The sequence below is a fragment of the Mesoplodon densirostris genome, chromosome 11, assembly GCF_025265405.1.
Source record: "Mesoplodon densirostris isolate mMesDen1 chromosome 11, mMesDen1 primary haplotype, whole genome shotgun sequence".
NCBI classification, from domain to species: Eukaryota; Metazoa; Chordata; class Mammalia; order Artiodactyla; family Ziphiidae; genus Mesoplodon; species Mesoplodon densirostris.
The window spans coordinates 2,174,211-2,198,540 of record NC_082671.1 but is presented as its reverse complement, the minus strand read 5'-3'; the positions used below and the strand labels follow the sequence as shown (position 1 = coordinate 2,198,540).

Here is a 24,330-nt window from a genome sequence, read left to right as displayed (position 1 = left end):
TTCTCCTGGAAGGCAGCTGGAGATGCCATGGACCCGGGGCCCGGTCACACAGCCGCTCTGCACACCAAGGCCAGTCCCTCAGAGCGGCGTTTCTGTGTAGTCCGGGCCACGGTGCCAGGAGGGCGGGAGAGGCGGCCCAGGGACTTTCCGTCTGCGAATCCTGGAGCCCGAGCAGCCGCGGAAGGCAAACCCAGGGCAGAGAAGAGGACCAAAGGAAAGTCTGATTAATAATTACACTCTGAGTTTACACAGCACTTCTTCCTTCCCTGATGAGCTTGAAGGGTTTTGGAGACATTACTTCACCAGGGCCTTCAGGTTCTTTATTTAAGACAGGCTCCAGCACTCGGAAAAGCTGAATATTAAGTCCACTTTAAAAGATCAGGGAGAGCACACGTCCCCACACCAATCTGCCCGAGGGGAATCAACAGAGTGATGAAGCTCCGAGCGCCAGTCCTCCTCGCTGTTCCGGCCAGTAGCACAAGGTTGCTTCTCAAAAATGATTCTGAGAGTTTAGGAAAAACTGAGTGTCCCACAGGTCCCAAAATAAGCATCTAGGATTACACAGAACAGAATACCAGTCCTGCCTCACCCCCAGCACAGATCAAGGGCCCAAGTTGCCTTACATCATTTCTAAGACAAGCCAAAAAAGGAATGAAGGAGAGAGGGAAATGGAAGGATGAAAGAGGAATGGAAAAAAGCTCATGTGTTGTGCTGAGATCAAAGTAGTTCCCGTTTGTATCTCAAGAGAGGGGCACTGGGCGGTTCCATAGGCCTGTCTACTGCAAGCCAACCAGAGCACTATCATCTATAGGATACATCGCTAGTCATTTAACATTTCTTTCTTGTCTCTCAAAAAAAATACATCTGTTTCTATAAGAATACTCAGTCATTTAGCATTTATTGTGAGTCTACCAAATACCAGGCATCATGTTGGGTCTGAGTACAGAAGTGAACAAGACGTCTCCTATGCTGGATGGAAATGCAGTGGTGGACACAACCACCAGGACAAAAATGCCAACACACAAACAGAAAAACAAGTTCATACTTACATACTGTGAAGAGGTCTGAGGGGGAGAGAAGAGCAGAAGGTAAGAGGAAATTACACAAGGGACCCTTGGCTGGGGTGGTCAGGAGGGCGGCAGGAGCCAAGCGCTGTCTCGCCTGAGGCGGGGGGTGGAGCTGAGGGGAGGCGGGAGCTTCCTGCAGGGGCAGGAGGAGGCACAGGTGCACGGCCATCAGGTGAGAACAGACGTGGGCCTTCCAGGAACTCTGGGTTTAAAGGTCACTGGGAGAGGAAGAAGAGGACAGCAGGGCAGGCAAGGCCACATCATGGAAAGCCAGGCTTCGCACCTTGAGGAAAGTGGATTTAAGGACCTTGCTTCTTCCTGTGTCCCTCACAGCTCTCGGCCCAATGCCTTCCTCATGGCAGACACCAAGAGAACACACGCTTCATTCAAATATAAACCACTGACCATTTAACAAGCAATGCAATGACTTAAAACCTTGGCCCTCAAGAATCTTACAGAAAAGAACAAAAAAAAAACAGACCATCCCTCCACCCCAAATGACAAATGTTCTTGAGACAACAAGAAAAATATCCTCAGACAGTATCTAATTAAATGCCAAATGAAATGTTCAAGTCGTATGTCGTTCCCTGGAAGGGGGGTAATTTTAGGCCATAGTAGTGATGACAGGTTTCCCAGAGAGGGTAGGACTGCAAGTGGAAACTGAAGTGCGGGGAGAATTTAGCTAAGCCACCTGGGAGGATGCTCCAGGTGCACAGAACAGGGTAAACTCAAGTGCACAAGCAGAAACGAGCAAGGCCTGTTTGAGAGAAATACACACAAAGGGACAGCTGGGCCCATCCTGGACACCCGCACAGCAGTCCAGCCCAGAAGCCTCTCCAGGCCGGCTGGCCCAGCCTCAGGGCCTTGCAGGGGACAACAGAAAGGTGCCCACCGGTCAGGCCCCGGCCCTTCTCCTGCCTGGCACACTCTGGGTGAGCGGCCTGGAAAGGAGTGTGAGTGAGACTGTCTGCCCCAGGAGGAGACAGACAGGCAGAGGGCTACAGATCTCATTCACTGCGATAAAAAATTAAATGCCAAGAAGGAGGGTGAGAAGAGGAAAAATCCAAGTTGTTGTAGAATTACTCAACTGAAATTCCATGCATAAGCCAGGAAATTCAAAGGTCACAGTTCCCACAGCAACTGTAACCTGAGCCGACGGCTGTGTAGTCTTTGGCTCCGCCGGGCCCAAGGGGAAGCACCCTACTGTGCTCAGTGCTCAGTCTGTGCTCGGTGCTCAGCCTCCAGAACACACTGCCAACCAGTACCTGCCGCTCAGGGCCCCAGGCCCGGCCCCTAGAGCGCCAGGCAGTCCTGGGCCGTGCAGCTCTGAGCTCACGTGCGTGGCCACACCAGGCTGCAGTCCCGGATTCTTTCAGGCAGAGCTCCACCCTGACCCCGTGCCCACTAACTCGGGTCTTTAATCTTAACTCTTCTTCAGGTTGAGCGACCTTGGGGGGGAAGGGAAGGTGCGGGGGGGAGGGGAAGGTGCACAGGGGAGGGGCCACTACCCCCTCTTCTCTACACCTGTGGCATCCCACACATGCAAAGCTTCACAGACAGGGAAAAAGGGCGGGGCTGGGCGGCAAGGGAATGTTGGGCTTCAAAGGACACCATCAAAAAAAGGGAAAAGATAACCTACAGGGACCTCCCTGGTGGTCCAGTGGTAGAGAATCCACCTTGCGACGCAGGGGACAGGGGTTTGATCCCTGGTCGGGGAGCTAGGATCCCACGTGCTGCGCGGCGGCTGGGCCCGCACCTCAACTGGTGTGCTCGTGGGCCGCAAACTACAGAGCCCACACACCCTGGAGCCCGCACGCCATGACTAGAGAAAGAAACCCCGCATGCCACGACTAGAGAGAAGCCCGTGCCCCAACAAAGGATCCCCGGGTGCCTCAGCAAAGGTCCCGCATGCCGCCACTAAGACCGGACACAGCCAAAAAAAAATAAGAGATAACCCACAGTATGGGAGAATATTTCTGCAAATTATTCACCTGATAAGGGCCTTGTCTCTAGAGAATATGTAACTGAGCACATGTTCCTTCCCCAGAGGGGCGGGGACACAGGCAGGTCACCCAAGGCCCTGCACCCATCCTGAAGCAGCCTGTATTATGATAGTGGAGGATGGGGCCTGAGCCCCCCTTCCACCCTCACCCCGCAGTCTGGGGTCACAGTTAAGGCCGTGGGTATCTGCCTGTGGGTGGAAGGAGGACCAACAGGCACCTGGCGATCATGGGCCTTTTTAAAAGTCAAGGCCCCCGAGGTTCTCCTCCTCCTCACTGTTCAATCATCACAACAGAAAAGGCTCACCCCCAAAAAAGTTTATGTTCTGGAAATCTTACCTCCCTTCAGGCGACATCTTATGTGAGTAGCTGATATTACGGGCTCTGGGAAAAGGATGACTTTCCTGTTACTTTGGCTGCCAAACTGGCCATAGACAAGAAAAGCGTGAGGTCGTCAAGTGGAGGCCCTGCTCCACACTGAGCAGCTGTCTGACCTGAGCGCGGCCCTCCATCATGTGATAAAACTGCCCTGCATGATGTCACGAGAAGTAAATGGACTAAGGCATGTAAGAGCCACACTGCAGGCCTAACACGCAGGAGCTCACAAGTGGAGTCACTAGATTGCTGCTATTTCTTCTCACACCCAACCTGATGACCCACTTCACTTATGAGAGCTAGGTCCAAATTAACGATAGCAACAAGAACAGCAGCAATTATTGTAGCGGACATTTAATATGGCCTCACTCTGTGATGAAGTCTACACAAGATTTCACTTAATCCTCATGATAACCCTGTGATATAGATATTATTATCCACATTCTTGGGTCAAGAAACAGCACAGTCATGTACTCAAGGTCACGCAGTTCTAAGTGGTAGAAGATGGAAGTAAACCCAGACAGTCTGGCTCTGGAGCCCTCACATTTAACCACATCACAGCAGTCTTCAGGTGTCCGTCCCACCAAGAGCAAAGCAGGCAAAGACGTTCCCAAAACATCCCAAGGGTGACTTCCATGACAGAACTTCCAGTCTTGGGTGGACCTAGTGATCACAAAACCATGTAGAGGGTTCTGAGTTCTGCAGAAGAGAAAGGCCAGAAGCAATCCGAGATGCCACCATCACCCACTGTCACCCACTGATCATAGGTAGCTCTGTTCAAAGTGGGGACGCGGGACTATGCTTCATTTCACCACTACATTTGCTAAAAAGGCATTCTGATACCTCACGGGTAACAGTGAACGAGCCTGGGAACTTTCAAACTGTCTTACACACTACTTGACTCCCGCTCTATTTCATAAACCCCACAACTGTCCTGCGTTTGCACAGACAGGACTTCTCACCTTCTCCACTGTCCTTACCCAGGTCTCATCGCCCTCACATGTCTGGTCCTATGCTCCACACACCCTCTAGGCCCCAGCTACATGGTTTATACCCACTTGTTCAGATTACATACAAAGAAAAAAATCAACACATTCATTTACCCCAACTTAGAAATGGAAATACCCGATAAAGAAAGGGATACAGAACAAATGAGGCACTGAAAAACCACGTTTGCAAGTAATCCCAAGTATGTCCCCCCAAGGAGACCCCAGCATCCCCAAGACTAGTGGGAATGCGACCTTGGACAGAGACAGCCCACCTCCTGAGCTGGCTCCCTTCTCGAGGGGACATACTACCCTACTTACTGCTATGCAGGCGGTAGGAAGGGAGCAAATGAGACAGTCAACAGAACACTATTATGTAAGTCAGATGTCTTACTGCTTTTTAGACTTGTCTGAACAGCATAGGGAGAGGGTAGACTGCTGAAGTATGTTGCAGGGAGGGATCAGGGCAGGAGGTAGTTCACGTTTTTCATTGCGGTAACTTATCTCCATAACCCAGATACACTTCTAGTTATTAAATTCCATGCCCATACTAGAGTCAATAGAGCTGAAAATCTCATTAGGTAACACAAGAGAGTTAAGACTACAATGGGAAGTGACACTGCTCCATTTTCCTGACTTATGCTTAAATACAACCTCAGTATACTGTGTCCAACGTCCAGCTATTCCCAGAAGCCTGGCCCCCAGTCAGTGTGTTTAAGAGTCATCAGCTTATGGCTGTTTTCACCAGCAACATAGTGAGTAAAATGCTATAAAGAGCCTATACGCCTTAGTCTCTGATTTCATAAGATTTTAAGTTTCTAAAAGCTAAAACAAAGTCACCAACATAAGGTCTAAGTATTAAAGGTTATGAAACTGACTACAGACTATTCAACTGTAGAGACTTGTTAAATATAACAGAAACACCTGAAAGCATAGAAATTTGTCATGTAAACTGGATTTACTCAAGAACTGAGGGCAAATTTGACCTGTCAAAACTAACAACTTTTATACTTTGAAACATACAGAGCCTGTCAAGAAAGTGAAAGGACAGCCCACAGAGTGGGATAACATATTTGCAAATCATATATCGAATAAGGAACTCATTTACAGAATATATAAAGAACTCTTACAGCTTGATAATTTAAAAACCCAAATTTTTAAATGGGCAAAGGATTTTAATAAATATTTCTCCAAATAAGATATACAAATGGTCAATAAGCACACAAAAAGACACTCAACATCATTAACCACTATGGAAATGCTAATCAAAACCACGATGAGATACCCCTTCACACCCACGAGGACGGCTAGAACCAAAAGGATAAGAGCAAGTGATAGCGAGGATGTGGAGAAGCCGGAGCCTCATACCGTGCACGTGGAAATGGAAGATAGTGCAGCCACTTTGGAAAACAGTTCTGCAACTCCTCTGAATGTTAAACAGAGGTATCACAAGACCCAGCAATTCCACTCCTAGGCATGCATATATACAAGAGAAACGAAAACACACATCCACACAGAAACTTGTACACGAATGTTCATCGTGACATTATTCGAGACAGCAAAAAGCCGAATGTCTATCAACTGTTGAATGGATAAGGAAAATGTAGTAGATCCATAAAATGGAGTATTATTTGGCCATAAAAGGGAATGAAATTCTGACACAGGCTACAACATGGATGAACTCTGAAACATTATGCTGAGTGAAAAAAATCTAGTCACAGAAAACCACAGACTGTATGATTCCATTTATATGAAATGTCCAGAATAACAAATCTATAGAGACAGAAAGCAGACTGGTGGTTGCCGATGGCTAGCGGGAGAGGGACTGGACAGAAGTGGAGTGCACTGCTCTGGGTGCAGAGTTTCTTTGGGGGATGATAAAAATGTTCTAAAATTAATTGTGGTGACGGCTGTACAACGCTGCAGATATACTTAAAACCAGTTAATTTAACACTTAATGAACTGTATGGTATGTGAATTAGATAATAAAACTGTTTAGAGCAGTAACCATGTCTTTTTTGTCACTGTATTCTCGTAAGCACACAGGACCTGGCACACAAGTAGGTACTCAACAAATGTTGATAAAATAAAGAGAACAGAAGTGCTGAGTCTTTTCACCAAAGATTTCATTAGAGGAATTCCCCCACTGCACTCAGGGACTTCTGTGAGCCGGTCCCAGCCCAGAGGAGACAGGGAGCCCTCTCCAGTTCCTTCTCCCAGCCCAGCACGGCCCCTAAACATCAGGGTGATAGACTCTGTCTGCAGTCTCTTCTAAACCTGAATTCTAGGATGCTTTGCTGGTGGATATAAAAAAACAACAAGGGTCTTCCCTGGTGGCGCAGTGGTTAAGAATCCACCTGCCAATGCAGGGGACATGGGTTCAAGCCCTGGTTGGGGAGCTGAGATCCCACACGCCGAGGGGCAACTAAGCCTGCGCACCACAACTACTGAGCCCATGCGCTCCGGAGCCTGTGCACCACAACTAGAGAGAAGCCCGCGGTGCAACATAAAAGATCCCGTGTGATGCAACTAAGACCCAACGCAGCCAAAAATCAATCAATCAATCAATATTAAAGATGTATAGCATATAATAGTAATAAAATATGTAATAGCAATAAATACATAGTAATAAGTAATAGAGTATAAAATATATAATGCTCTTTACTGTAAATTCCATATAGCCAATTGACTCTTGGACAAACCTGTCATAGATTTTTTGTGTCTAACTCATACCTATGGCCAATCCATGGACTCAACTGATAAATAAGTGAACGTTAGTTTTCATTTACCTTAAGGAGTAAAACAAAATTGGACAAAAAAAGATGTATTTTGGGACTTCCCTGGCGGTCCAGTGGTTAGGGCTCCACACATCCTCTGCAGGGGCCTCGGGTTCAATCCCTGGTCGGGGAACTAGGATCCCACATGCTGCGAAGCACGGGCAAAAAAAAAAAAAAAGAACATGTATATCAAACATGATATAAGCAGCTTCTTTGCTGAATTGGACCCTAGTTTTTCAAATACTAAAAGAAGTATTTCCTCAAATTTTTTGTGCTATTCACAATGTACTAGATATGGACACAAAACACTTTAAGTTTAAACTGCAAATGCTAACATTTTTTCATCACTTTCTTAGACAATGAACAAAACAACAAATCAAGCCCTGATGTGTAGTGTTTGTTGGTTTCTGTGGTGTAAATACTCCCACCATGGCCAAGTTCAAGCTATGTACATCTCTGAACACAGAGCTGGGAGGAAATGTACCGTAGTTCACAATTATATAGTATTTCCACCATATGGGGCAAGAGACCTGAGAGCATAGTTCATGCTAAAATAATGAGAAAGTAATGAATTTTGAGTATTTGTTAACCTTTGTTTTCAATACAATTTATTTAACTATAAGTCTGTAATTTTAAAAATATTTATTTATTTATTTGGCTGTGCTGGATCTTAGTTGCAGCATGCAGGATCTTTAGTTGTGGCATGAGGGATCTTTAGTTGCGGCATGAGGGATATAGTTCCTTGATTAGGGATCGAACCCAGGCCCCCTGCACTGGGAGCACTGAGTCTTAACCACTGGACCACCAGGGAAGTCCCTAGAATTAATTTTTAATAATAGCTGTATTTAACAACCAACTTGCAAAATTCCTGAAAATTTAACCACAAGGTATGAACATGCTCTGGCAGGCCATGGTTCACTCCTACACTCCGTGTTTAGTACACAAAAGGTGCTCATGCATGTTTGTGGAAAGAAAATATAACCCTATAGTTACTTCACCCCTAACACTCCAGAGGGATTCAAGACTTTCCTATAACAAGATATTTAGAGCTGGGAATTTTGAAAGCCTGAGAGACTAGCACAATCTTCCCTGTAACACATTTCTTTTTCAAAGGGCAGGGGGCGGGTCTTTTAATACTTAGTATAAGCTCAAATCTAAGACACCTTCTTTGATATATTCTCCCTGACGTATTTCTTCCACAAAACACTCAGGCACTGGGAAGCTAATTTTAAACCCTCAACAGTCTGATCTGGTTTAGCACTCTGGGTGGCATTATTCACAGGGCGTTCCTTAAAGCTCTTTTAAAGTTCTGGCTCCTGCACTGGAAAATACAGAGCCCCGCAAGCACCCACCACTCCCGCTCCCGGCTCCTGGATCTCAGTTTGGGTGCTCTCCCTCCCTCCCAATTCTGTCTCTGGTCTGCACTCCTCTCCCTGCTTCCCTGTGGATCCTGCCCAGCCGCCTTCCCAAGAGTGGTTTTGGTCCTTGGCTTCCCACCATCCTTTACTACCACCTGCCTTTGTCACTAATGACTCCTAGGTCTACGTGAGACCTAACCCTCACCCTAACCCTAACCTGAACGCTCCTCTTTACTGACTAGCTTCATGACAAAGCCTGAAGTACTGCTCCTCTAAGAAGGAAGCAGAGGGACTTCCCTGGTGGTCCAGTGGTTAAGACTTTGCCTTCCAATGCAGGGGGTGCGGGTTCGATCCCTGGTTGGGGAGCTAAGACCCCACATACCTGGCGGCCAGAAAACCAAAACATAAAACAGAAGCAATATTGTAACAAATTCAATAAAGACTTTAAAAATGGTCCACATCAAAAAAAAAAAATCTTAAAAAGAAAGAAAAAAAAAGAATGCAGCAGATACTCTATCTCCATCGGCCAGGAGTTAGTGGGCCTTTATCTTCCATAGACTATAATATGAATAAAAGCGGGGAGAGACGTTTCATTTTCCCAAGTATAAACTAAAGCTGAATTTGTTTTTTCAGTTATGCCTGCTGCTCTCCTAGCCAGAAAGCAGCGCAGTTACTCCCTGCCCCTCCCCGTCCCCATCCCAAGACTCCACTAAACAGCTCCTGGGTCTGTATCCCTCCCACTTCTGGTCAGTTTGCCCTCACCACCCTCCAGTGGAAATTACTCTAAACTGCCCACCCACAGGACCCCTGGCCTTCAGCCCATCTTCCCCAAGTACTTTCAAACACCATGCCACTTCCCAATTTTAGAACCTAAGGCTCCCTGTCAAAATCTAAGAGAATATCCCTGTTCCTAGGAAATAAACACTCAGTTACTTAGGCGTCAATGTCCCTAGTTTATTCAAAGAGAAGGAAAAAATATGAAAAAGCAAATGGGGCAAAATAAAAACAATGTGTGTTTCTGGAACAAGAGCTCCCTGTACTATTCTTGCCTGTTCTGAAATTATATCAAAATAAAGTTACAAAAAAACTAAACCCTCATCTTAGTGTCAAAGTTTGATAATAAACAGCTCCTTCTCATGGTCACATCTCTGACACACTGTTTTTGTCCCTCTCTCTACACCTAGACTCAGGATTTCCCCTGCTCCTCCCTGCTTCCTTCACTGACTCACTTCTTCCAGGGATGCTGAGGAAGGAAAAGAACTAACATTTACTGACCATGTGCTACCAGCCAGGCAATACCATGCTTGGCATTTCGTGTATTTTATTTCATCAAATTCTACTGAGGACTCTACGAGGGAGGTGACAGCCGAGGCCTGGAGAGATTAAGACACTGGTCCAGGTCTCCACAGCCACTAAAGGCAGAGCTGGAATGGGAACTCAGGTCGGCGGGGGAAGAATGATAAAGCAAATGGGGCAAAGTGTAAATAATTAATAAAACCTAATTAACAAATTTAGGGAATGGCACAAGGGAGCTCACAGTACTGCTCTTACCACTTATCTGTAAGTCTGAAACTACATCAAGTTACCCAAAAGAGGGCTTCCCTGGTGGCAGAGCGGTTAAGAATCCTCCTGCCAGTGCAGGGGACACGGGTTCGAGCCCTGGTCCGGGAAGATCCCACATGCTGCGGAGCAACTAAGCCCGTGAGCCACAGCTACTGAAGCCCGAGCGCCTAGAGCCCTGCTCCGCAACAAGAGAAGCCACTGCGATGAGAAGCCCGCGCACCGCAACGAAGACCCAATGCAGCCAAAAATAAATAAATAAATAAAATTAATTTTAATAACGTTATCCAAAAGATAAACTTTTCTTGTGCCCCGACAAACAGGTGGGCCCACTGACCCAGCTACAGCAGCCACCTCCTGCCTAAAGCACCTGGAGGCCAAGACAGAAAAGATGTGTGTGAGACAATTGGGAGAATTCACAGTGCTGACAGTCTGGGAGCCCCTAAGGAATCAGTATCTCTGGGGTTTTTCTCCAGAATCAAGTCATATTCTCGGCACATGGAAAACAAGACCAGTTTTACCAAACCTGGGAAGGCACCAAACCTGAAACTTGGGTGTCCCCTGGTGTCTTCCCTCTCCGTATCTCCTCTATCTAATCAGTGTCTTCTTTCCAAAGCGCCCTTGGCATCAACTCCCTGCCTCTCTATCTCCATCGCAGACATCCTGTTCCAGTTTCTTGTCATTCACACCTGAATTATTACCATGACCTGTGGGCCAAATCCAACCGGCAAGTGAAGAAGGGTTTTTATATTTTTTTAATGGTTGGGGAAAAAAATCGACAGATGACTATTTCGTGACATGGAAGAATTAGATGAAACTCAGATTTGGGGGGTGGGGGATAAAAGCTTTACTGGCGCACAGCCGCGCCCTTTCATTGACCAGTTACCTGCTTTCCTGCTACAACAGCAGTCGGGTGGTTGCATCACAGACCATATGGCCTGTTGAAACTTAAAATCCTTACTTTCTGGCCCTTTACAGAGAAAATTTGCCAACTCCTCCCATAGCTGGTCTTGCCTGACTCTCATCTCTCCCCGCTCCATAAGATTAACTGACACAAAATATTACTTCCGTGCTGTTGCTCTGTGTTCAAACAACTCTGATGAACTCTCCCTTGCTTATAAACTTCACACTGTATCCTGGCATCCATCAGACCAGGTGAACAACCTTGTTTTTAGCAAGAAAAGCCCCAAAAGCCATGCCTTTGTTCATGCTACCCTCTGCCTCTGTCATACGGAGTGAAGTCAGACACAGAAAGACAAATATCCTGTGATATTGCTTATATGTGGAATCTAATTTAATCTTATTTACAAGACAGAAGTAGAGTCACAGATGTAGAAGACAAACTTACAGTTACTGGGGATAAGGGGGGTAGGGATAAATTGGGAGATTGGGATTGACATACACACACTACTATATGTAAAACAGATGACTAATAAGAACCTACTGTACAGCACAGGGAACTCTACTCAATACTCTGCAATGGCCTACATGGGAAAAGAATCCAAAAACAGAGTGGATATATATACATACATACATATATATATATATATATATATATATAAAACTGATTCACTTTGCTGTACACCTGAAACTAACACAACATTATAAATCAACTAGACTCCAATAAAAATGTAAAAAGAAAGAAGGAAGGAAGGAAGGAAGGAAAGGAAGCAAGCTAGCTCTTCTTGCCTTCAACTGCTAAGCTCACTGCTAACTTGCCTTGCAAGACGCTGGGAGACGCTGGGAAAGGAACATTTCCTGGTTTCCTCTCCTCTGTTTCCACAGCACCTTATACTTACCCTCATCACAGCCCCTACCACACTACACTGAAATCATCTATTTGTGTGTCTGTCTCCCCAGCTACAGTAAGATTCCAGAGGGCAAGGAACGCGTCTCACTCATTTCCCAACACCCAGACCCAATGTGGCTCCGCGGTCCATGAACACTGAGCTCAACTCCAACCCCACCAGCTGGCCTCCTCACTCACCGAGGCCCTGGTGCGCCGTGGTCACTCTCTCTCCAGGCACCCCTTCACCTCACCTAGACAACCCCACCAATGAGCTGGGACACAGCCTATGCAGGCCCACGAGTCAGCGGACTAGGGTCCAAACCCCAGGCTCCTCTCACTCATGTGCCCTTGAACGAGACACTTGGGTGTCTGTCCTCATCTGCAAAGCAGGGGTGCCAGAGCAGCACCTGGACTGCAGGGCTGACAATGCATGTAAAGCATCTAAACCAGCGCTGTGCATGTAATAAAGACTCAAAAGGTAAGTTATTGTCCTTGTTCTCCCCAAAGACTGGAGTCACCTGTCTGTGCCATTTGGCACTTCATTGCTTTTCTTTTTCCTTTACCCAACTGTCTTGTGCATTCATACTGTATCTTCTGAAGCAGGGACAAGGTCAAATACCTCTGGGAACCTGGGCCCTGCCTTAATGCCCAGTACAGGGCAACATGCGGAGAAGGGGCCCAACAGATGATAAATTAATGAACAAATTATTCCAGGAAGTCCAAAGAGTTGCTAATAAGAAAAACAATGCAGAGCCAGGGATGAGGCAGAGAGTAATGAGAGAGAGAGCAGCAGTTGGGGGTATGTTTGGGGGCGCTGTCACATTGGGAAGCATGGAGCCACACATGCTCCCCCGGAGACTGTCCCTTCAGTCACTAACGGGACCAGCTAACACTCAGGGTCTTCACTGCTGCTTGTCAAGTGCCAGCAGGATTCTAAATGCTCACAGCCGCACCAAGCACACAGGACTGTCATGCTACTGCACAGATGGAGAAACTGAAGCCCAGGGAGGTTAAATAACACATACAAGGTCACACACCCTAGTAAATGATGTAGAAGTCTAGTTCCAGAGTTCATGCTCCTTACCACTACATTTTGTGGAGAGTGTGTGTGTGTGTGAGAGAGAGAGGGAGAGAGGGAGAGGGAGAGGGAGAGAGGGAGAGAGGGAGAGAGGGAGAGAGGGAGAGAGGGAGAGAGGGAGAGAGGGAGAGAGGGAGAGAGGGAGAGAGAGAGAGAGAGGGAGAGAAAGAAAGAGAGAGAGACAGAGAGAGAGAGAGAGAGAGAGAGAGGGAGAGTGAGGCGGTGTTAAGTTTCATTTGGGGACTTTACTGAGGACTACAGCCCAGGAGACAGCCTCTCTGATAGCTCTGAGGAGCTGCTCCAAAGAGGAAAGGGAAAAGCCAGGCTATATATGAACTTTTTTGCTGGGAGAAACATGTAGTCAAGCATAAAAACACGAGTTATCGATTTTACTGCTTTTCTGTGTAGGGGAAGATGCAAGAATCTGCGGTCATTGAAATTCTTCCTGAGATATGCATCTTAACTATCTAGGGGCCCGGCATATCCAAAGCACAGAATGCTTGTTTTTCTCCATCCTGAATTCCTCTCAGGCTGCACTGTCAGTGGGCAGCTGCAGTGGCTAATGGCTTGATCCTTGTAGAACTGGAATGGCAGGCAAGATTCTTTTCTTTACAGTGACATGGAACCCGGGAAAATGTCATTCCTTCTTTCTTTCCTCTTCCTCTGGACTTCTTTCTCAGGTAAGATTATTCAGGCAACCCCTGAAACCTGGGCGTGGAGAAGCAGGGCTTGAAGATTGCAAAGCCCAGGTATGAACCAGGAAAACAGACTCACTCCCACATTTTGGGTTTTAATCTAATTTGGCTCCACCCTTCACCAGCTAAGAGATCTCAGGCAAGCGACCTAACGTCACTGAGCCTCATGTTTCCCCAGCCTGTTAAGTGGGCATCATATATGTAACCTCCCAAGATTGTTATAAGGATTAAAGGAGACTGTCATGTCATGACAGTGTACTGATAAAGCATACTCCGGATAAATTAGTTCCCTTTCCACCTTTCCCACACCTTAATATAAGTAAGGCTTTCAGCCAAATCCCTTGCCCTCCTTTACTGTCCTACCACGGAACAATCTATACTCCACCCTGGCTCTTCCAGCCTGGTGCATATGCCCAAGCACCTGGGCCTCATAAAAGCCTGCAGAAGCAGCTTGGAAACAAGCACGAGAGGGGAGCAACTGCACCACGGTCCAGACGGCTCCTGGGGTGCAAATGAATGTTGCATGCGGAGAGGTTGGCCAGCCAGGCACTGCCAGACCTGACTGATAGCCAGGACGGCGCTTGGAAGCCTGTAGAGGCCGGGGCTAGTACCATCTGTGGCTCTGAGGCTGCGTCTGTGTAGGGCATGGAGAGGGCAAGGCAGGTAAAAGTGACGGGCAGCTACTTCCACCAAAGTTGGAAGATCAGACTGCCTGGGAAAGTTGTATACAGAAAAGCAAAATTCTGAATTCCTTGAGAAGGAATTCTGTTGCAAAATTCCTTTACTGTGAAGAATTAAATTTAAAGCCAAGAAATACAGATACACACAATTATATTTTGGAGGTCAATCCACATTTTCATACAGCAACTTTGCTTGAAGCAAGGATATCTTTAAGCTGATGAACCCTTCTCTGAGGTCACTGGTCAGGGACATAGAGAACGTTTCATTAGCAACATGTGAAAGGGTCCTAAATGTTATTACCAAATGGAGTCAACTCAACCAATACAGCAAGGGGCAGAGGGGAAGACGCTTAACCACTGCCAGGAGACGTAAGTAATTTCTGTTTGAATGGGCTTGATCAGAGTGATCCAAAGGTCTTCTAAAATAAAAGATTAAAACACAAGCAAAAACTGTATCTCACTGAGCACATCCAGCAAGAAGTCCCGTTAGTCCTTTCCCACAATAGATCAGTTTCCAAATACAGCACATGACAAAGAGATACTGAAGGAGGAGGAGTGGGAGGGCTGGCAGGCACCAGCACAAGACGACCACAGAGTTCCCAGGTCCCTGTAGGCACAGTATCGGGGTCCTAGAGTTAGAAAGGAGCCTCAGAGGTAACATGGTCCAATCTAATTCCCAAAGCATCGGTTAAGCGCCTCCCTGCTCACGACTGCTCCCACTGTTAGAGCACCTGGGAAACGGTACTCCAGCAGCCCAGAGCACTGGCACCTCCAAGGCAAGCAGCACAAGCCACAGATGGCAGTGGTGCTGGGCCAAAGGGCAGCCTTCAGGAAGGGGAGGTGGCCCCAGCCTTTCCTACAGCCAAGGTGCTGGGCTGGTCCTCAGAGAGCAGCTGCAAACAGATCCCCTGTTTGCAAATATACAAACATTCCTGAAACAATAGCCACGGGGGTAAATTCTAGAAATTCTCAATCTTATGTGTACGAAATTAACAAAACCAAATGGAAAAAAAAATATTTTGCCCGTTAGTATAAATTTTCTTACCACTCCATGTTCAGGGCTCCCTGGCCAGTGGAGCCACTAATCACAACACATTATGGTTTTCTGCACTGTGCTTTCCCCCCTTGCAGGCAGACAGCGTCTTATTTTCTGGCACGTGCCTTACATATAGTAGCTGCTCAATAAACATGTGCTAAGAGGAAGCCCCAGTATGAAGTCAAAGCTCTTAGGTTCTGGCCCCTCTGTCCCCGGGCTCCCTGAGGGTGGTCGAGGACCGAAGAGTCTCTGGGCCCTGGTCAGCCCACTGAGGCACACAGCGTCCAGTGAGTCCTGGGGGCCCAGGCACACTGCCATCTCTCCCATTTCTCTCCCCTGCCCCATACTGGCTTTTCCTTCCTTGCTTCCTCTTCTTTTTGCTCCCTCAACATGTCACCTTACAGCGAGGTGATTAGACGCACAGGATTTGGAGTCACCCAGCCTCAGCAACTTATTTAAGGTTACGGACCTTAGCCTCTATGCAATAGTTTCCCTGGTGTGAAGCAGGAGGCTAGAAGTGGTGTGTGCACATAAGGCGCTGGGCTGTGTCTGGCCCACCGTAGCGCTCGGTAGGTGATGGCTACTCCTATATAATTGCCCAGGGACCTACTTGTCTAAGGGTGCTTAAAAATGCCAAAGGCAGAAGGTTGATTTGTTTTCCCTACGTCTGCAAGTCTGGTTTTGACAAAAGCCTATCTGCTTTGGAAACAAACTGAAACAAGACCATGTCACTAGTTAAAATACTTCCTTTTCCTTTTTCACAGGGAAACAAATGACTCTGACCGGTCATGACCAAACTGGGTAAAAGGGTCTGTTCCAAACAGTGGTTAGGATCCCACACTACCTCATTTAGAAAAGAATAAATAAATCAAATAAAACTCATCCACAAAGTAGCTGAGCTAGGGCAATGTTACGGTTTGTGCGAGCTCTAGGTTTTGGGAATCAGAAACACAGGCCAGGCAAAAAAGTAGAGGAGGGAAGGGGAAGGGTTTCCCCAGCTTTTCAGACAGCAGACCTGTCATCAACCCTCTTTCCAGGTCCCATGGCCCAGCCACTAGGTCCCCGAAGACTACACTGTCCTAAGTGTCCCTTCTGGGAAGCCCACCTGTGTTCCCCTCTGAATGCTTCAGAATTACCTCCTCTGACCCTGCCCCCTTTTTAAAGGAATACGCGAGTTAACCTAAACACATCTCTCCTGTAGCATTTCAAACAGATAACTTAAAAGTGGGGAGAAGGACAGTGCGAAACAGGGCAGGGAAGGCTGAAGAGAGGAGGGGCTGACGCCCATGACAGAGGTAAGTCAGCTGCCCTTGACTGGTCCGTGAGAGCACAAGTCCAGAACCGAATGCCTGAGTCTGAATGAAGCCTAAGTCCACCTTTTCTAACGGGGCAGTCACTGAGCTCTCTGCGTGCAGGAAACAGGGGCCATCGCAGCACCGACCTGCTCGGGCGGCCAGGAGGACTGAGTGCGGTCACCACGCACCCACTCAGAACAGGCCCGGCACACAGCTCACGATCTGGACGCGGGACTGCAGACGCCACCATCGGGATGCTACTCGCCCCACTTCTCTTCCTCTGCTACCCACAGACCCAGCGTCGGCCATCACAAGGCAGCCTGGTCGTGGGGGGCGGGTGCTGTGAGGAAGGCAGCAAGGAAGGTAGCCGGGACCTCGGTAAACCAGCTTTTTGTAGGCCGGGGACAAGCTGCGTGGAGGTCTGTTGGCGTAACCCGGGGGGCGACCGGGGCTGGAGCACGTACCGCCCGCGCTTGGTCTTCCCTCGGGGCTGCTCTGCCCTCTCTCTCCCGAGCTCCAGCACAGACACAGGGACCCAGGCCTCCTCCATTCTTGGCTTAAAGAGGCAGGGCAGGAGACAGGGCACAGCCGGGACCAGCCAAAGTTTCACTCCGCCTTTCACGTAGTTATTTGTTTTAACAATAAGGAAAAAAATCAATAAAAGCTACTAGTTAACCACTTGACGGAGTACTGTTCCTCTCCTTCCAGAGTTAACCAGACCGGACCCTTCACTAGGTCACTAGGTCAACGGTTAAACAGGCCTCTGTAGACCCGCCTAACGCAGAGAGGCCCCTCTCCCGCTGTTCATGCACACGCCCCCACGAGCTTGTCCATCCCCCGGCACAGACGGTGAGGAGGCACCGCTCCCGCCAGGGACCTGACCCCTTGGCAGAAGCTTCTGCCCGTTGTCTCCCACCTGTCACCAGGGCACGAACCAACAGTCCTACTTCTTCTCCCTTCTTTAATCTGATTGTCACCACTTTTTTTTTTTTTTTAACTTGTGGCAATTTTCTCTTCTCTGTGAAACCTGACACTGACAAAAAGTCAATAAACTGCAGGGTTTAGGGGGATAGTTTTCCTGTCCTCCCTCCCCAGTTTCTTGGTAACAATGACCATACACCTCAAGACAGCTAAAGCCCACACCAAGAAAAGAGCAAGTCACGTGCAGCTGAGCCCCAGGGGGCAGGGATGTTGTTCTATCCCCTGGTGCGTACCACGCACCTCAGAGCCCGGTGCCCTCCACCACCCCACCCCATTCCACAGGTTCAGAGCTGAATTCTGAAAAGTGGAACCAAAGGTGACAGACTGGGTGGCTGGAGGAAGGGGAAGTCCACAGAGAGTTTAGGTGAATTTCCCAACAATATCCCCACCATTCCCACAATGTACCGCATTATTTGTAGAAGTTAAAGACCAAAAAAGAATCAGATTTTCAACTCTGCCATCTAAAGCAGAAACTGAGAGCCTTATTTACTGCACAGATTCTAGCCCAAGTGCCATGCTTCCAGGTTTACAATTTCAACCTGCCGCTTAAGTTAAAAAGCCTGTGTACTAAAGGTGTCCCCTGGGTTAGAATATCACAAATTTCCTCCATCCACAAACCATTTCAATTCTCTCTATCCCTATTCTCCCCATCTGGCCTCATTAAATATTTCACACTCTCCAAGTAAAGATCGTTTTTCAGCTCTATTTTTTCTAAACTAATGATCCGTCTAAAAAATGTTTCTGGTCCAAGAAAAGCCCAGAATCTTTTCTACTATTCTACTTCAATGAAAAATAAAGCCCCCAGGGACCTCCCTGGTAGCACAGTGGTTAAGAGTCCGCCTGCCAATGCAAGGGACAAGGGTTCGAGCCCTTGGTCCGGGAAGATCCCACATGCCGCGGAGCAACTAAGCCCGTGCACCACAACTACTGAGCCTGCGCTCTAGAGCCCGTGAGCCACAACTGCTGAGCCCGCATGCCACAACGACTGAAGTCCTCGCGCCTAGAGCCCGTGCTCCGCAACAAGAGAAGCCACCGCAATGAGAAGCGCGTGCACCACCACGAAGAGTAGCCCCCGTTCGCCGCAACGAGAGAAAGCCCGTGCAGCAACGAAGACCCAACGCAGCCAAAAATAAATAAATTTATTTTTTTTTAAAAAAGAAAGAAAGAAAACTAAAACCCCCGTAAAACCACAGCCCATCAGACCCAGAGAAGCAGCAGCAACAGGTGTCAGGGACTCTGCCGGCTGCTCCCCAGTCTCCACTAAGGCATGCAGGTTAGGAGCACACACTTCAGAATCAGCCCAGCTTTGAGTGCCAGCCCTGCTTTCTGTCACTGCCTTGACCTGGGTCTCACCAAACCCTAGTTCATGTAAAACCAGGGAAAATAAACGTCCCACCTTGTACAGTGTCGTGGGGAAGAAATGAGGTGACGGCATAGGCTCCCACACATAAGCACCCAACAAATGCTAACTATTCTTAGCTATCTAGTAATCTAAAAAGCACAATGGTCTGTTGTCTTTAAGTTTTCCAGGTTCCAAAAAAGAGGTTTTTTTCCCCCTACAAACGAATCAGTGAAATGCCACATGGAAGCAACCTAAGTGTCCATCGACAGACGAATGGATAAAGAAGATGTGGCACATATATACAATGGAATACGACTCAGCCATAAAAAGAAATGAAATTGAGTTATTTGTAGTGAGGTGGGTGGCCCTAGAGTCTGTCCTACAGAGTGAAGTAAGTCAGAAAGAGAAAAACAAATACCGTATGCTAACACATATATATGGAATCTTAAAAAAAAAAAAAAAAGTTCTGAAGAATCTAGGGGCAGGACAGGAACAAAGACACAGACGTAGGTAATGGACTTGAGGACACGGGGAGGGGGAAGGGTAAGCTAGGACAAAGTGAGAGAGTGGCATGGACTTATATACACTACCAAATGTAGAATAGATAGCTAGTGGGAAGCAGCCGCATAGCACAGGGAGATCAGCTCGGTGCTTTGTGACCACCTAGAGGGGTGGGATAGGGAAGGTGGGAGGGAGATGCAAGAGGGAGGCAATATGGGGACATATGTATATGTATAGCTGATTCATTTTGTTATAAAGCAGAAACTAACACACCATTGTAAAGCAATTATACTCCAATAAAGATGTTAAAAAAAAAAAAGAAATCCCATAAGAAGGAAAACTCAGTTGAAGCCCAATTCAGGAATCCACTCACTACTTAGAACAAATCACATCACCTCCATTTCTTCATCTATAAGGTAGGAATAACACACTGCACTAAACTTGATGACCTCAGAGACAAAAACAAATCAATGATAACACGCGATGAAAAAGCTTTCACTTCTTCAAAGAATAGCAATAAATAAATCCAGAGTACGATTATTATTAAAATGTGACTCCCAATATTATAGGACATACGTAAACCATGATGCTGCTTACTCTTTCAAGAACACTGGGTTTGACAGCCTTTTAATCTCGTCACATGGAGCCTGGTACAAGCAGGAGGGGGTACATGTAAACCCCAGTTCAGAGGCAGAGCCCACAAATCTAGGACCGTGCCCTGCCTGCTGGTCAGGTGTCACCCACTCTGGGCCATCTCTTACATCCTGATGCCAGGAGAAATTAGGCAGAGTTTATGGGTCCGCCCGGACAGGTGAAACCAACGACAACCAAAATCCTTACCCACAGGACTTCTCAACAGACCCAAGAAAGGGTCCACTCTGACCATTTATTCACCTGTGTGAGCAGTGTAAGACCTCTTCCACGGTGTACACCACCCTTTCTGAAAAAATGCACACATGAGCTGAAAGGAAGAGCTCAATTTTTTCTTGTTTGATATTTACTTCTAGGTCCGGAGGTTTGAGTTTCATTTTTAATGTACCATAAAAATTTTGGTGTGAGAGCTAGGGGTTGGGATGGGAAGAGGAGTGGGGAGGTTGGGGGACTAGTCCTAAGTTAAGAAGGGAGCATGCAAACAAAACTGCATCTGATTTCATCATCCATGGGTCTCCCAAAACCAGACAGGAAAGAAGAAAATCATCTGTGGTTATTAAACATCTACTGTGTGTCAGGCATTGCACTAAATACTTGGTATACATTACTCCAAAGCCCATTTTCTCCCCAACACCTAGAACACCAGGAAACAGCAGTCACCTGGACCATCCCAGGTGGGGGAAATAAACCTCACAACCTAGCAGTCAAGTTCCAGACATTTCAAAGGTTAGTGCTGTGAACACAAAAAGGAGGCTTAGCTAGGAACCAGGTCCAAGTTCCTAAAGATTCTTTGCAAGAGGAACATCTAAACCCTGTTTTTCCTATAATTCTGGAATTAACTCATGGTATTTAATATACTATCCAAAAAGTTTAAAAATTTTTAAAACCTGGAGCACAAGAAGCATTCACTGTAGGGCCACAACAACCTGAGTCAAGTTTCTGACCAAGTCCATTTGAAGATCAAACAAGAAATTTATACTAGCTTCTTTTTTTTTCCCCCTTAGGCCACACCAAGCGGCACGAGGGATCTAGTTCCCCGAGCAGGGACCGCAGCCCCGGCATTGGGAGCACGGAGTCTTACCCACTGGACCGCCAGGGAGGTCCCTGTGCTATCCTCTTGAGGGACCCTTACAGATGTGCTTACAGGACAAGGACCTAGCATCTGTGTGGCCAGGTGGTGAGGCACACAGCCCTCCTGCTGGCCCCGCAACTCAAGGGCACGGTCCTGCTCACTAAAACACCCGCCTCATCCGCACCCTGGGGTGCGATCCAAACGACTGTCTCCCCGGCAAACTGTCGCACGGATGGGACTTGCCAAGTTTACACGCCATCTCTCCATCCACAACCCAGAAGATGAGAAGGTGGTATGCCTTGAAGAAACACTGCTCCCAAAACACCTCCGTCTCTCGGCACTAAGCCCTGATGTCGGCGGTAACTGCTGCCTGCGGTAAAGAGCCGCCACCCTAGACCTCACACGCGGGGGGTAGGCCTGGAGACGCTTTCCCTGAACTGAGTGTGGAGGGGAATCGGGAGACGAGGGCGGTCCGTGCGCCTTAGGGGACGGGGTGGACACGGGGGACGGGGGAACACGGGGGGACACAGGAGGACAGGGGCACACGGGAGATGGGGGAACACGAGGGGATGGGGACACGGGGCACGGGGGTCACGGGGGAATGGGGTCACGGGGGGATGGGAGACACGGGATGCGGGACACAGGGGATGGGAGACACGGGGGACAGGGGCACATAGGGGACGGGGGGACACGGGGGGACAGGGGCACGGGGGGATGGGGACACGGGGAGATGGGGGACACGGGGGGATGGGGGACACGGGGGGATGGGGGCACAGAGAGACGAGGGGACGAGGAGAAGGGGGATGGGGGACATGGGAGGACCTGGAGGAAAGGAGAGACAAGGGGGACACAGGATGGGGGACACGTGGGGACCTGAGGGGACGGGGGCCATGGGAAAAACGAGTGGTCAAGGCCCCGCCGCGCCCGCGCTCCCCGGCGCGGCTTCTCAGCGGCGCGTCCGCTTGCGGACTCGCGGGCGGCCTGCGGGTCGCCTCGTGCCCGGCCTCGGACAGCGCCCACGGCAAGCGCGCCGAGCCTCCCGCCCGCCGCCCGCCGCCCTGGACCCGGGCCCGCCGTCCGCTCCGGGGCCGCGGCGGCCAGAGGGAGGCGCCCGGCCCGCACGGGTCCCGGCCCGGTCCAGACCCCGTCTCACCTCCGCCTCATGCCTCAGTGAGCCGGCGTCCCGGTAGCAGCCCGCAGTCCCGCACGTCGGCCCCTCGGCCCTACGGCCGCGGCGTCCGGCGCCCCAGCCCCGCGGCGACCCCGCTACGGCCAGCGCCTCAAACCGCGGCCGCTCCTCAGCACTCGGCGTCCCGCGCGGGCTGCACCGCGGCGGCTGCTGAGGTAGCAGCGCTGCCGCCGGGCGGGGCGGGCACATGTGAGGGCGGGGCTGCGGCCCCGGGGGCGCGACCACCGGACCCCGGCCTCGGGGCGCTGACATCACCGCGCCTCCGGAACCCGCTCTGCCTCCTATCCCCAGGGACGCCGTCGCTACCCGTAGGCTCAGACTTTGACAGAAGCTCATGGTTCTATGCAGAATGTAAGGAAAGGAGCCGCCGCCACACCCTTCCTTCTCTCCACCCCTTCCCCGCCGGTCCAGTGGTACATTCCTCAAAGCCCGCCCCGAGGGGCTAGCGAGAAGCTGATTGGTTGAGAACCTTAGAAGGGGGCGAGGAACCGCGCGAAATGGCCAATGGAAAAGAACGGTGGGCACATCAAAGCCGGCCAGATGGGGAGGAGAGAGAATGAGATTAAAGGGCACGTATTCGTTGCGCTCAGTAGCCGCCGCACAACACAACTGGAATTTTCTTTCTGATCCTATCAAGACGGGAAACAAAGAGACTAGGGCTCCTCAAGTTTCGGGATTAGAGAGAGAAAAGAAAATATGGAGAGAACTGAAGCAGATATCTGTGTGTGCCTTTCGGTAGGTTACTCCATCTTGGCCTCAGTTATCTAGTCCAATGAGGATATTGGACTAGAATTGATCTCTGATGGTCCTTCTCATACTTTGCGAGCCTATGAGCCTTTGCATGGGATTAGCAATATTTACATATGTGCTTCAAATTGGGGCATCTTCCTAAAGAGCTTTGCTTGAAAATGAGTAGACTTTCTTTCAACCAAAGTTGAAAGTTGACACCAGTTCCTTGATATAGACGGTATTAACCTCACCTTTTGTCAAGACAAAATCAATATCCTTTCTGGGTCCCTTTCTTAAAGCAGAGCATTCTTCTTCTATGTGGAGAACCACACTCTCCCCAATAATTTATACTCTTCCAAGAGTCACCTCCTCCTCTTCTCTCTTCCTCCATGTAATCAGACAAAGCTTCAATTAATAATTCATTCGCCTGTTGAACTGTCCAGAAACCCTGGCTTCAGCAACAAGTCTTACTGGTCAGGCATCATCAGAGTTGCCAAAGTGCTGGTCACTATCTCAAGTCTGCAGCAGCCATTCAACTCTGCAAGGCCCGTGAGGCTCTCAATCTCACTGCCTGTCAAATTCAAGACTTCAACACGTCCTGTAAGGGTCCCACCTGCGCTGTTTTAGAGCTTTACACTGGCAGCAGGCCTGCATTTTGGTACCAAGCCTAAGGCCAACTCCACCTTCCTTTTTCAGAACTTTTCAACCTCCCATCATCTGCCCACCCTGCACCCACTCAACCCTCTTCCAAATTGTATCAGGTGTTTGGGGGACCCTTAGTAGCTCCACTCTCCAGCCAGACAACTCATCTTCCAACTATTATGCAAAGAGTTCTAGAAAGTTCAGTTCCTCCATGAAGCCTTCCCAGACAGATGAACAGAAGCTGCTGGCTTATAGAGTTCCCACTTCTACTTTGTGCTCCCCAAACCCTGATTTTCTGCCCTACTATGCAATTTTTATTGACATATATACCTCTCTCCTGCATTGACAGTAGCAACAGCGGCTGCTGCTTACATTTATTAAATGCTTACCATGTGCTGGGTACTGTTTGGAAGTGCTTTGCATGCACCGTTTCATTTCAGTCTCAGACAGGCTTGGAGAGCTGACTTGCCCAAGTGCACAGAGTGGGGGTCTAACTCCAGTGCCTACCTTCACAGTCCCCACAATGC

General features: G+C 48.7%; 1 protein-coding gene across 13 annotated transcripts in view; it reads right to left on the bottom strand.

Moving 5' to 3' along the window:
• MICAL3 (microtubule associated monooxygenase, calponin and LIM domain containing 3) overlaps positions 1 to 22,575 on the bottom strand; it is a 175,476-nt gene extending 152,901 nt beyond the window's left edge. For 12 of the 13 annotated variants that reach the window (XM_060112932.1, XM_060112938.1, XM_060112941.1 and 9 more), the window contains exon 1: positions 22,397 to 22,575. The gene's annotated coding sequence lies outside the window, so the exon portion shown is untranslated. Of the gene's footprint in view, positions 1 to 7,217; positions 7,316 to 22,396 lie in introns of those variants that run through there. The other variant, XM_060112935.1, reaches the window with a different exon arrangement.
• Positions 22,576 to 24,330: the final 1,755 nt, after the last annotated feature.